The sequence below is a fragment of the Mastigoproctus giganteus genome, chromosome 8 (genome assembly GCF_048544385.1).
Source record: "Mastigoproctus giganteus isolate SK-2022 chromosome 8, ASM4854438v1, whole genome shotgun sequence".
NCBI classification, from domain to species: Eukaryota; Metazoa; Arthropoda; class Arachnida; order Uropygi; family Thelyphonidae; genus Mastigoproctus; species Mastigoproctus giganteus.
Window position 1 is genome coordinate 27,466,623 of NC_143582.1, and position 15,479 is coordinate 27,482,101.

The 15,479-nt window shown below is 37.9% G+C and overlaps 1 protein-coding gene and 1 non-coding gene across 5 annotated transcripts in view; both read right to left on the minus strand.

The window, feature by feature from the left end:
• Nucleotides 1-15,479, minus strand: part of LOC150081391 (protein lin-28 homolog) — a 324,578-nt gene that overhangs the window by 135,345 nt on the left and 173,754 nt on the right. The window lies entirely within an intron of this gene.
• On the minus strand, nt 14,200-14,273 carry TRNAT-AGU (transfer RNA threonine (anticodon AGU)). Its single transcript has one exon. It is a non-coding gene; the product is annotated as a tRNA-Thr (tRNA).

Below are 15,479 nucleotides of genomic sequence, written 5' to 3' on the forward strand. Positions count from 1 at the left end.
TACAAATGAGAACTGTTATTGTATGAATACAGGCAGTCTTCGATTTATGCCATTCCTAATTGCAGATATACATTATTTTTAATTTAAAAATTTTAAATTCTAAATTTAAACGTTTGCTGCCCTCTGATGAACCAGTGGGTAACAGCATACAAAGCCTATTTTTCCGGGCGGATCGCGAGACGTCTGATCACCTGACCAGACGGCGAGAACCAGTCAACAGTTCAAGGAAGGGAATACAATATAAAGGGAATTCTTAATATTGTATTCCTTGAATTTTGCTTGGCTGGAATAGTCTGCATATGGTCGGAGTGTGTTCACGGTGTCGAGGGACTTGCTAATGTCTCCAAAACTCAGTTACAGATTGTGGAATTGCAAATGAGATTGGCTTGATGAAGGGGACATAAGTAACGTCGTGGAGATATTGGAATGTACGATGCTGAACTGACCAAACTTGGATCTCATTGCGTTGAGGCACCAGAGGGTAGGAGTGCAGGAGGAAAAGGAAATGGAGTCAGCATCGCAAGTAAAACAGCTCAGGATGACTGAAACCTTCAGTTCTTTTAAGAAAGGCGGCTATTCTCGTTTAAGATGACCCAAACATGGAACGGAGCAGCCAGTTCAGTAGAGTATTGACTGAACTTTTACTCTATTATAATGAATTGTATCAAGAGAAAAAGAACCAACCCTCTGTTCAGACTTATATCCTTGGCTCCTTAAAACGGAATAATTTGGTGTGTCTAATACATATGTGTGTATTTTTATTTCTGTCATGTGTTAATATTTATTTTTACGATTTTTTTAATGATAGTAAGTAAAGCTGACATCAACTTGGCAGATCCAAAAAATTGACCACTGGACGGTATCTTTCTTTAATAACACAAATGTACATACTTAAAAAAACTTGTCCGATTTACGTCGTCGTTCATAGGAACACATCCCCGACGTAAATCGGAGACTACCTGTACTGTCGCAGAATAATTGATTGTTCCACTCATCCCACACATAAATGGAGTATGACATTTGAAGCAATATTGTTAATATACTACTCGCATAATGTCCTTGAGGATAATGACACAACAGCGGGCGTTCTCTTCGCTGCACAATGATTGAAGATGGAGTTTGAGCGTGTTTACTTTCGAATCAAGTGAGGCGAATTTGTTTAGGGTTGAAAATATATCATTTCTTAAATGCAAATAAAATATTGATTGAAGCAGTAATCAAAAGCAAAATCAATGAAACACAGGTTTCCCATCGTGATCCTGAAGTGGTCGAGGGCGTTGCAGTAGTACACGCGTTTCAGTTGACCGTGTTTCGATCCCACGTGATTGCTAAATATGGTAATGCGTTGTATTTAGTGTCTTGTAAAATCGTGTGTTCTCTCGGGTGTCATGGTTATAATCGCCATCCTCTCCATACCGGATGATAACTGGCCGGGTTCGAATCCCGACACGATGAACTTTTATGAGCTTTTTATACTCCGTGACTCAGTTAATTGGTCTCAGGGGAGGAATAATAAGTTTTTTTCGTCCAGCAAAAAAAAGGCCAATCGACCAGAGAGCACACCCAATTTACGGACGAAAATACATATGGGTGGATGAGGTTGTTCTCTGGTAACTCTAATACAAGTTTTTTTTTTTTTTTTTTGTGTCAACTCCTCTGACCTTACGTGAGCACCCAGGAGTATAAATAGAAAATTTATTTTATTTATAACTTTGTTTGGAAGCATCGTTTTCCCCTCCCACACAGAACAAAAAAAAATGTACTGGGAAGCTATCGCAAACGAAAACTACTTTCGTATATATAAAATTGTTTTCAATACTATATATACGAAAGTAGTTTTCGTTTACAATTACAATGCATGCAAAGCAAGGTGCAGTACACACAATGAGTAAGCATATTAATTAAAAATAGTACAGTGCAAAAATAGTATAGTAAAATACATAATAAATAGCTAAAAGATTCATTGTGGTTCGCAACAGAATTGATATCAATCATTCTGATTAGCAAGGATATTCTAAATAAAGGCTATTAACAAGTTTCTGTAGAGATACAAATGGAGATTGTAAATAGATAGATAGATTCGTTTGGAAATAGGGAATACAAACTACAATGCCGACGGGTAGAGAAGTTTAGAACAAGAAAACGAAGTCCCGATTGTAAGGAATGGAACTCTACTCGAGAATGAATTAGGTTGTACGAGTGGATAAACTGCAGTCCGTGCTTCTGCCTGCATAGATCGAGTGGCAACAAGCCGAACCGCTTAGAGGCCTGAATAGTCCTTGTGATGAAGGAGATACGCTGGGAGTAGTGTAGAAAACGTATGCGGTTAACACGTATATCCTTCTGCATGTTCACTAAAAAAATTTAATGTGTGATCAACGACTTTGCTGTAATCTGTGACGGAACAGTTTGATTAGACTTGAACATATGGTCGAATTTTTTGGTGATAACTAAAGATCACACGATATAAATAGATAAATTTTCTTTTTGTTTTTCCTGGATGGCCACATAGGGTCGAAGGAGATTAAAAATTAGAGAGTGTAAGAATATTACCTTATTTTGGGGTAATATCGCGTGGATTCAAACATGTGGAATGAGTAACTCTTGACTTTTTATCTAACCACTCGGCTGCGGTCGGGTGGTTAATGTGATTGAGAACGTAGGGTTAAAGAATACGCCAAGATTCTATAAATTCTTTTAGTAATATTGATTTTTATGAAATTCAAACTAGCCCACTTCGCAAGAAAAGTCAGTGCTTGTTGTAGACAATTGATAAGTGCAGCCTTCAAGAGAAGAGATGGATTTATAAATTTTGATATTATCAGCAGATAATTTGCATTGAACGTTGAGTCCGGCTAGACGAGAACTGAAGTCACTGATACTACGAAAAAAGAGAATGGAGACTGCATCTGAAAAAATGCTGAGCAAAGTAATACCGAAAATTAACACCGATGTTGGCTGTGGAACTTTTAAATCTTTTAGGACTGTTTGAGGTTTGTGAAGGAGCACAAGGAAAGCGCTCATCTGAGTGTAGAGGAGGAATTTCAATATTTTCGCAAGGGTAATAATAGCTATGGGCCAGTAATTAGTGAGATTAGATTTGTTTCCAGCTTTAATTATTGGAACGATGTGGGATAACTTAAGAAAAGTGGATATTTTCCCTGTTTAAGATAGAAATTGAAGAACTGGTAATAGCTAGCACTATGGGAATAAAACCGCAGGCAAAAAAGTTCAAGTCTTGAGAAAATACAGTCTTTTAGCTGACCCACTTCTTTAATAACCACTTCGTTAGTAAAGCAAATGGATCTTAAACAACTGTGTCGAGAAAGTTCAGTTCTTTATAAAAGGATGCGGAAGTTGGAATATCGTGAAGGTAATGGTATTACAAATCAGGATTGGTAAGGGATGTAATAATAATAATACTGTAAATTAAACTGGTAAATTCTAGAAAAGTATCGGGAATGCATTGACTTCGAATGTGTTCAGAAATAAATTTTATTCTGGGTTATTGGACTAAGACCGCATTTCGTATATGCCACAATTCGTTTTTTAATCACAAATGTTAAATATATACATATCAGGTTTTAAATTTGTGAACATATTAGTACATATTAGCTGATCAGTAAACATTAAGTATTAAATTATGCTAATTGTCTCCAAGAATTTATCGGACTTATTAAATAAGATTTGTAAAATAAAAAAAATAATAAATAACATAAATAACATAAAAGTTTATGTGTACGTTTAATTCATAATAATAATATTAATACATCTGAATAAGCTGTTATAGAATATAATTATTGCTATTGAATTTTTTTACATATTCATAGTAGTTAGCACATATTTTATTCTATAAATAAATCAAATAGAGCTAACTCCCTAATGTGTCCCAATTTATTCGATTTCAACTTCCTATGGTATGTATTCTTTAAGTATTAAAATTTGAAAAATAGCCATAATAATAAGTGTAGTTAGAAAATTGCACGTGTGCGCATGCGCACACACGTGCATTCGTATCTACATAATGCAGTATAAAAAAAGAGCATATCTCAAGTCTTAAACAACATAAAAGTGGCTATACTTTAAGAGCAAGAGGTAACGAATCTGACTCTTAAGCGTGTCCTGATAAATTAGATGTAAAGGACCCTAACTTTCTCAGGTTACCGAGTGTCAGATGTCAGTGTCATCTCTCGGAGTCCAAACATCCGACGCGCATATCGGGCGTTCATTAGCACGCGCGCAAAAGGTCGCCAATGAGTCAGTGCCCCGCAGTATAATTTGTTTATCTTGCAAGCTTTAAAGTCTGATGATACGCCAGACTCGCGACTCAAGCATCCATCCGAACGAAGGGTGACGTCGTCTAATGGTTGTTTTACCACAGAGAGTTGCACCGCAGGAAGTTGGCTGGTGATGGATGTACTTGGCACTCACGACACAATCAAATCCACGTCAAAAAATTTCAACTAACTGAGATTCCACGGAGGGATGGAGGGGAAGTAGGGTGCGGTTCGTCGAATTTGTGTATGTAGATCTTAGCTTGTACCAAAAATTTATATTTGTGCCTTCCCCCCCTCCCTTTTTTTTTTCAAAGGTCTGATTTTGTATGATCAGCGCACTGATGGTTTTCCGTTTGTAACATTAAGGAACAGGTAAAATTACTTTTGGTAGTATTCCACTGACCAAAACTTTTTACAGTATACCTGTACATTAAATGTTAAACAGCTCTCTCTCTCTCTCTCTCTCTTTTCAAACAGGCTACCATGTTATTTATATGGATTGAAATTTATTAAAATAAATGTAAAGAGGTTGCTGATCAGTACACGAAATCTTGTATCTTGTATTTATAGTAAATTGTTATGCGGCATAGATAATATAATGTAGGAACAAGTTATATGATACTTGGATGAGAGACAGAGAGAAAGAAATAGAAAACAGAAAAATATCTTAGAGGAGGAGATTGGGCTTCGGTTGGACAAAAGTTTTAATACGGGCTTCAGAAAGGCAGACAAAAAAGAGTGGTCCAGGTGCTCGATGACCATTGAAAGCCACTCCTACAAAGGTCAGGGGTCACCGAACCCTAACAGTCCCGCCAGTGTGCTGTCACATCCTGCATATTTCTTCTATTGTTGCCAGACGAGGTACGGGTTCTGGGAAATGCAACGACCCAACCCTTTCCGGCAGACAGAAGCGATCCCATTGGTACGCTTAATTGACCCGGAGGTGGCTATTGCAGAACCCTACATTGGGTTAGGATTTTCTAGGGAAACAAAGGTCGAGTGGGAATTCTTTGGTGTGGGAAACTAGTGTCCTTGGACAAAATGAATTTCAGAAAAAGGGATGAGTAGTTGAATATTCATCTGTTTACTGTTATTGCTTAATGTTTGTTGGTAGCCGATGTATAATTCGATGCACAAATAATATTTAAAGAAGATGCACACCTAGAGCAAAATCATGTACTTTAAGAACATGGTACTACTCCAATGAATACAGCAGGTCTAATGTAAGCCTTCCTGATACATATGAACATTGCATTTGTAATCGATATATATATAATTTTGAATAACTAAAACTGTAGAATGCGCATTAACTCAGTAAAGTAGTTAGTAGCACCCTGAACCTCTTGCAGCTCAGTTCTGTGTCTACCTTAGATTTATAACATTCTCACATTATGTCAACATTATACATTATGTTCATTTTCGAGTTGTTTCTCTCTCTCTCTCCTCTGCTGCATCTAAGGCAATGCCCCACCGATAGTTTACCCTTACTGGTACGGTAAACACAAAGGGGAAGGACACGTACAGTTTCGAATATAAACAAACATTCAATAAACTGCCAAGTTTCAAACCCCGGGGAGCAATGGTCGGGCTAAAAATATTACCAACGAATGGTGGTCCGAACGGCTACAATGTGACACCCACCTCTACACCTGGAGTACTTCTTTAGCAGTTTCTGTGGTTACGCTAGTCGAGATACTTTCGCATCCAGGACTTTTATATTTCTATAAAAGCTTCCAAAAATACACAGTGGGTAAGCGGGAACTAGATGGGTAGGGGGAAAAAAACGGACTTTCTTGCTTAGCGTTCAAAATGGGTGGGGCCAAGAATTCTCCGACACTGCTAATCTTCTTCAACTATGCTCCGAGGTTTCTTTCTATGAATGTTTCTAAAAAAAGGACCAAGGCGTTTCCCATTCTGTGCACGAACATAAAAAAAGAAACAGCTATGTAAATAGATATAATAATATTAATAATGGTTTCTGCTATGTTGAAGAAAAAGCACAGCAGCAGATTTAGTATAACTAATTGCTGAAAATGCATTTATATCTAATCATAAACTGATTATGAAATCTTTTATCCATTTTAATAAAATTATATTAAGTCATTGATTGCAAGATTAGGGGAAAAATTAGGTTAAAATTTTTTTAGGGATCCGTTTTCTTTTCCAGAGAACTAACTTTGCAAAATGATAAAGGTTCTCAGTAAAAAGACGTTGAGAGACTTAGTAACGATGAGGGAGTATTCCTCTCTTTCTTTGTAAATTTCTCCTCCACCACAGAAAGAGAGCGGCTATAAGCATCTCATCATTATTATCATCTTCATCCAAACCAACAATCTTTACTAGTTGACTTCTGTATCAAGAGGAAAAGCGGAATATGTCAGCACTATATGAGCCGGAAAGGATGATTGCTGCAGTTTGGGGTGGATCTGAGACTGATCGAACGCTGTCAGATTAATGTTAAAAGAGCTTCTGGAGAATAATCTACACCTCTACCACAATCTGACAAAAGCTTTGCACCTAACTGACAATCTAGTGGGGCTTTGAAGAGTGCAGAGATGAGACACGTCTCCGTCTAGAAAGCATGATCGTTTGCTACATGACCTATCAAGTACAGCGTTCCAAAAACATTATATTAATGGGCCGGCTTTTCAGTAGCCATTAGCCTATGTCTTTGCACAACTCTTTGTTCAGTATTATCTCTCTCTCTCTCTCTCTCTCTCTCTCTCTCTCTCTCTCTCTCTCTCTCGATTCGCAGGTGACGCCATTGGCTGAGAACCGAGATGATGGCACTGGTTGAAATGAAGGCCATCAACGCGTTCATCCATTTAATACTGTGTCGGTGTTGTTCTTCGTAAGGTTTCCGGCCCTCTTCTATTAGCAAAAACCAACTCATAACTCTTAGCAGGGGACGTTATCTGGTCTCTCCAGCCAACCACTGAAACAAGAACATTCTCTACTTCTAACCTTGTCTTCTAGGTGTAATGGGTGTTCACAACGTGCATTGGAGGGGGGGATAGATCAGTTAGGAAAGAAAAGTAAATTTATGATCTGAAATAATGGGCTTGTTTTCAGTGAACTCACAGAGATAGTAAAGAGGCGAGATTCCATTTCTTATTTTTTCATCTTTAACTTTAGACGTTATTAATATTTTTGACAGTCGCCTGCATTTGTGTAACTAGTAAAAACTGTTTTTTTCTGTAGCTAATTCTTCCATCTGTACAAGGATTGTCAAAATCAAATTTCTGCTCTTATTACGTAATTCATTTCTATAAAGAGATTTGATCTTGTCTATGCAGCGCTTACCAATTTACGAAACAAAAATCACTATGGCTACCTTTGGCGCCTCCGTAGCCAGGTGGGCAGGAGCAGCAGTGCGTAGCACACGCTTCTTGATTAGACCGGGGTTCGAGCCCGTGACCACCAAATACGGAGGATGCGGAAAGGTCAGGAAATGACCACCGCATATCCCCGGAGCAATATGGCCTTAGTTGCTAATGCTCCTAAAAAAAAAAAAAAAAAAAAAAAAGCCAATGGCTATCTTTGGTAGCATAATATACAGGATGGGGCGGGCCATACCGAGGGTGCAGTGAGTGCACTGCACCCGGCGCCAACGTTCAAGGGGCACCTGAAAACTTACATACGCATATGAAGAAAAATTTAAAAGGGATTGGCCCGGGCGCCACATACATAGGAACGCCCCTGTATACAGGAAAATGTAGCTCCATGAAAATAAAAGAATTAGAGAGTATTAACGCGATAAGGCCAATTTTTGTATGACTGGACATGATGTAGCCGTGTTGTCAACGCTGGGTACAGTAGTATACGGATGTGTTGATCTGGATTCGAACTCACGTGTCTGCTAAATGCTCTCGTATTCTCTATCTTGTGAACTCCGCTGAGCCTACTTCGTCGTTCTGGAGTATGATCAGAAAATTTATCTATTTTTTTAAATGATAAAGCTTTACTTTTTTGTGTGTTTTCTTTTATATGATTTTTTTATGAGTAGGAATATTTTACGACAGTACTCACACCTCTCTTTGTGGGAACTGAATTTATATATCTTTTTCGTAATTTTTAAGTTATGACGCTGAAACCAACGGACCACATTAGAAGTGGGACAATCCGAACCGTTAGACACGGGCTATAAGAGAGCCTAAAATTTTGGAAAAATATTATAAGAGGATTTATATGTGCGTATCATTCTGTTATATAACATAGCCTCAATCTAGTTGGAAATTTGAAGATTCTTGCAAACAAGGATCTCCAAATTCCAACTATATTGAGGCTTCTCTCATCTCTGAAAGAACCTGAATATACCTATAACTACCATCCGGATACCAGATTATTCTTTAGGAATCTAACTTAATCATAAATCCTTTGCAATTGTCATTTGTCTACATATTCTATACTGTCGGGAAATGGCTTGGCTTCGAATCTCTTCAATGAGTGAGGAACTTTAATGAGCTTTTTTCCACACCGTGGTCGAATTAATCGATCCAGGGAAAGGACGGCATAGCCCCCCCCCCTAGAAAATAGGCAACCCGAGCAGAGGACAAATCCATTTCCGTATTTTGAAACTGTTTGAAGTAATATATAGTATTAAGCAAAACTTAGGATAACTTAAAAACTCTAATAAAACACAATTTATTTAGGTTTGTGTAATGCATAAACATATATGCATTACACAAATGCATAAAAATGGACAGTAATGCATAAACATATATGCATTACTGTCCAACATGATCATAACTAACTCATAGCTTGGTGGAGACTCTTGGTGGACTTTTGTTCCATAGCCTATTATATATGGTAATAAAATATATTAGGAAACAGTGAAGAGAAGCGGGAAAAAGAAAAATGCAAAATTGACTTTATTACCATATTTGCTGCGAGGTTAACTCAACAGGAAACTATAAAAAAAATTATTGTTAACATAATAAAGTTTACCACATCAGTAAATTTTTAAAATTTACTGATGTGGTTAAGACTTAAAACTTAAAAATAAGTTTTAAGTCTGCCTCAATTATGGTTGTTATATATAGTTCTGGCTATAATAGATTAAAATTGGTTTCTTTCTACCCGTATATAAAAAAATGGTATCATATTAATAAATAACAGAGGCCTACTAATATAAACTTTTATGTTTCTAAGAAATAAGTGATTTTCTAAAATTTAGCAAAGCTGGTTTCGAAAATAGCCTTCACTTCTTTTTTTTTTTTAACACAATGAATGTTTTGTATAATAATAACTTCCTAGAAGCAACCATAGCGAAACGGAGTACCACCATCAAGGTCGAGAACATCACAACCAGACGTCCCATCAGGAGAGGAATTTTTCAGGGAGATGCCCTGAGCCAACTGTGGTTCTGTCTCGCACTGAACCCGCTATCCACTATGCTCAACAACAGCAAGTATAGATACAACCTCAAAGAAGGAAGGAAGGAAAAATCTGTAGATCCTCTCCCACCTGATGTACCTGGATGACAACAAGTTCTAAGCCGAAACTACCAGCTGCACTCTGGTAAAGAGACCGAAGCAAGAGAGAGAGAGGTTTGGTTTGGTTTGGTTTTTTTTGGTTTTATTGGCGCATCAGCTACTAAGGCTATAATGCGCCAAGAGAGAGAGAGAGAGAGAGAGAGAGAGAGAGAGAGAGAGAGAGAGAGAGAGAGAGAGAGAGAGAGAGACCTACAAATACCTGGGGATGATGCACGCTCAGCAGTTACAGCAAGGAGATCAAAGCCTTCCTGACCGAAAAATACCATCATAAACTTAGAAGCCTGCTTAAAGGAAAGCTGAGCGGAGAGAACACAGTTAAGACCATAAACACCTATACAGTCCCAGTGCTAACATACTCCTTCGGGATTATAAATTGGATTAATACCGAGCTGGAGGATATCATGAGAAAGACAAGGACAATGATGACCGAGAGCCGTCAACACCACCCGAAGTCAGCCGCGGAGAGACTGACAATAGCTCGGAAAAGAGGAATGTTCTAATAGACCTCATCGATCAACAGAAGATACAGAAAAACAGCAGCACTCTACCAGGCCATACCCCACCCAACCTAAGCGAGGAGTCCCCTCCCGCTCAGATGGAATAAACGAAGCTAGAATGATGGGCAAAGAAGACACTCCATGGTAGACACTACAATGACCGTCAAGATCACATAGATAAAATGGCTTCCAATGCATGGCTCACTATTGGGACACTCTTCTCCGAGACTGAAGGATTGCACATGCAACAAGTAACGACCATCCCGATCACCGTGTCAACCACCGATATGATGCCAAAGACGCTACATAACAGCCTAGCAGCTATAGGAGGTAGGATAGTCAGAGTTCCCGACCAACAGTAACACTAGACATGCTCGCCATCCAAGATCAGGTTAGCACCAGGAACACCAGGAACTATGGGCTCCTTAGCGGTATATGAAGAAAATATACCGCTAAGGAGCCCGTAGTGACAGATGACAAATGTCGACGATGCCACCTGGCCTCAAAAACGATCCAGCACATCACCACAGGATGCATGGTGATCACCCAGACGGAGTAGACTCGTAGACACGACCAGGTAGCCATGATACTGGATCCAGGATCAGACGCTAGCGAGGAAATACCAGTTGATCAAAGAAAGTGTACCATATTACAAGTATGAACTGCAGGCCGTACTAGAGACCCAAATCCAGAAACTGTACTGGGACCGCACCATAATAACGGACAAGACAATCCCGTACAACAGACCGGCCATAACCATCGTCGACAAGAAGGAAAAGGCTACCTAACTGATCGACATAGCGGTGCCCAACACTGGCAACCTCCAGAAAGCCCATGAGGAAAAGATCTGGAAGTACACACGGACCTAAGATGTGGCACATGCAACAAGTAACGACCATCCCGATCACCGTGTCAACCACCGATATGATGCCAAAGACGCTACATAACAGCCTAGCAGCTATAGGAGGTAGGATAGTCAGAGTTCCCGACCAACAGTAACACTAGACACAACCACCCTGTGCACTTGGTATTATAACCCATCACAAGATGGAACCCCCAATCAGGGAGAAATAATATGAACACTAATAATAATAATTTTTAGTGTGTTATGGGAAATACAAAAAAATTACAAAAGACGAATACTGATTTGAAATGAATAGGAGTGTTTATCGTTTCCTGGTGAATATTTTATTCGATTCATGTAAATAGAATTATCTAATTATCTACAAAAATCCCTTCTTTAAGTTTTACTTCTGAAAGAACCCTTAATTTACCATATAGGTATTACTATTCTAAACAATCTCCCTATTTGTCTAAGGCTTTTGTGAACTGCTTCATCATGACCAATTTAATGGGAAGTGAAAATAAGACTTTTCTGGACCAAAGTTTCACTTCCAATCCTTTTATCTATGATTTTAATATTAAAATCAATTTATTCCCTGAAGTTAAAAAAAAGGGGTAAAATATGCATGGCACCCAGGTGACTATCCAATATTTCAGTGAAGTTTTCAAATTAAATGAAATTGTAATTAAATGAAAACTTGTCAGAAATACAATTAAAGAGTAATGAATGTTTAATTATTTACATAAAATCTATGGCAGCTGGAATCAAGCTGACTCTTCATGACCTGACCCTTCATCATGCTGACTCTTTATGACCTGACTCTTCATCATGCTGACTCTTCTCTGTATTCAATGCTCGTTTTTTCTATGCTGCTGTCTCATTCGCACAAAAAAAGATGGTTTCATGTTTTTTGTGGCCTGTTCCTCCTTAATCGCTTCGGCAGAGATAAAGTTAAGGTGTGATCGAAAACATTTCTGCATTCAACAGTAAAAACACAATGAAATGTGACCTAGTTGAAATGAAGTGACCCACTTATGTAAAAGTAAACATTCCAAATTTCGAAATGATGTACAGTTTTTTCACAAAACACAAGTGTTTTTTTGAAAAAAAACTGTACATTATTCCGAAATTTGGTAGCATTTTCGAAATCAGAATGCAGAATTGTTATACAACAGGAAAATATTTAAAACAATACAATCTTCGCATGTATGGATAATTGTTTCTTGTTTTCAAGTGATAATGGAAACGTGTCGATGCAAATTCAAGAATTCCACACAAAAATGAAAGCGCAACGCTATCATAAAATATCTCTTTGTAAAGGAATTATATACAAAAGAAATACATAAAATGTTCAAAGGAAGAGATTTTTATATTAAAGACGATGAAAGAAAGGACAGGAATATTCATTTATGTTATAATTTAAATGTTAAAAAAAATTCTCTTATACTCCAGGACTACCACATCTAATTTTGACAAAAGCTATCGGTAACCATTTAGTAGTCATGTGAGTTCGAACCACGGTTAACTCAAACGTGTATGCTACTGAACTTTGCACTGTCCACTTCGCCATTAGGTCACCGAAAAACATCAATAAGTGCAGGAGGTGATACTTTCTGATCGATGAATTGGACTCAAGATAGCAAATGATCGACATTTAATATGAAAGTGTTTTCAATATCGTTCATACCAATTTATACATAATGAAATTCTCTGAAAATTGATCTCCAAATGTTTGAGCGAAGATCAAAAGTGCTACAGGGTTGACACTTTCAAACGCATTCTAATTAATTTCGAAAATGACGCAGTAAAGTTCCTGGATATAATTGTAACTAACGACGAAGCTTGGATATGTTACTACACTCCTGAAACAAAACAACAATTCATAGACTGGTAACATTGGTTCACCTTGATACAAAACAAAACATTCGAGGCTCAAAGATCCTCTGGGAAGCATCTCAAAGTTTTTCCGAGGGCGCTACGAAGATAATCATAATATACTACCTAGATAAAGATAAATCTGTTACTAAGGTTCGTTATTGCTCTTTACTGGATGGTTTGAAGGAAAAGCTCAAAAATAGTGGCATGGTCCTCTAGAATGTCACGCAAACTGTCGGCTGCGGACTCCGTTTGATTTCTAACTTTACCGTGAACCCCCAAACAAATATAATTTTGTTTAATTTGAAGTAGCCTCATCGATAACGCTACTCTTTTATCTTTTTTAGTCGACCGTCTGGGGACGTTACTGCCTCTCCAGTCACGGTGATAGAGCTCGAAATTGGGCTATTTAGAAACGACTACATTTGTCCAAGTAGTCAATCTGATTAACTAATATAGCTTTTAATCCGATGGCATCACCCATTAGGCGAATCCTAATGGGTGATGCTAATTATCCATTAAAAACTCAAGGCTGTGACTGGTTTCGGAGCTAGTTGGTTCCATCATGACAGCAGGTAGCCGGCCTTATTAACAACCTTGTGTCGACCGGTGAGTAGATGTATTGAATCTAAACGAACAGCCAAGAAATGAACAGGATTTGGTAAAATAACTCCTGATTGGAAACATAATTTACATCACGTAAACGTTTTGTATACTGAACCCATATTAGGTAGGCTACGTGAGTTCAGTATTACCATGTGCTAAGAAAGAGGACGCTGCCTCAACACAGGTTAAATGCAAAATTTGAAATAACCTCATAAATAACGCTTCTTTGCGCTGTTGCTGTCAGTCAACCGGCTGGGGACGCTGTTGTCCTTCCAGCTGTCCCTCCCCAAAAAAGATAACCCAGAGAAGTGTTACTGACGAGGTTATTTCAAAATTTGCATTTAACCTGCATTGAGGTAGCGTCCCCTATTTTAGTATATTATAATTTTAAAATAAAAATTATTCGTTTATACTTAGGAACGACCACACGGTCAGAGGAGTTCATAAGGTCGAAAGAATACAAGAAACAGCACCGTATTTAGCAGTCACGGCTTGAATCCCGGTTACTCAAAGCACGTCTGCTTACGTACCCTCACGCATGACCACTCGGCTACGGCGGTCCTTTAAATAAATTAATTAAAAAAAAAAAAAAAAAAGCTACCTCTAGGCACCGGCGAGATTCGAACTCACGATCTCCTGTTTACTAGACAGGCGCTTTAACCAACTAAGCCACGGCGCCACATCTTGTTTCGTTGCTCTCAATAGAAAAAACATTGTGATCGACAAGGAATATTTCTAACTTACCTTCAAAATTTGGCATTCCATGTTTCAAAGTATGCAGAATAAAAAAAAAAAATCTATCCGCCTGTATTTATTTTTATTATTTAAATTTTTTTTTTTTTGTTAACTCATTCGTAGCGCGCATAATGAGCAGAGAATCCACCTTCTTGCAGACCTCCACGGACAGGTCTGTGGATCTTCTGGGGTTCACAAGTTACAATTTGTGCGCCACTGCTCTAGGAAAATACTCTGGCTCACGACACATAAGCAACGATAGAAAATTTCTTCTTCTTCAAGAACAACAACAACAAAAAAAAAGTTTGAAAGGGACAGATTTCAGTTTGATGATGACATTATCAGAACAAAATTTGGAATTTTTTTTTATTTTTATTAATCTTTAAAAAGTTGAGAGAACGATGCAGAAAGTCATTAATCTTCCGGGAGAGTGAGTTCAATTTACCCAACTGGTTTCTTTAACAATAATTAATTTATTGTTCGATGTAAATCAAGTGTGTTTTATATACATGACCTCTAAAATATTTTTTAATACCTTGTATTACTTTTGTAACAATTCCGTCTAGAATCGGTGGACTTTGTATCCTATTTTATAACTATGAACGAAGCACGGATTGGATTCAGATTTCATGTTGCCAAACAATTTTGTACTGCTGCCTATATGGACAGAGTCCTGCTGTCCATTTTCTGCAGTTCTGAAAGTTACTCTAATTACTTGTAGCGAGGAGCTATCATCATTGGCAACAATTAGGCAGAGTTAATTAAAAACTTTCCAGGCAATTACGGAAAAGAAAAGTAGGAAGATGGGAAGCTGCATTCTGTTTCATCAAGATAACTTTACCCTCCAGCAAGTCTTCAGTTACAGTGGCTACCTCAGAAGTGCGGGATTTAAGCTAACCGAACACTTACCCTATCTTTCAGCTCTAGCTTTCGTTGATTTCTAGCTCTCAGAACTGAAGAAAGATCCTTCGACTTCAGAAATTTTTCAGTGACCAGGACTGATCCTTGTTTGTGAATTTTATATTGGTCAAATATTTTTCATCTGTGATTTGGAGAACTGAATCCCTTTTGAACATCATTTCAAGGAGAGGAACTACGTCGATTTTAAAAAAATTATAGAACATAACATTATAATACAACAAGGTAAATT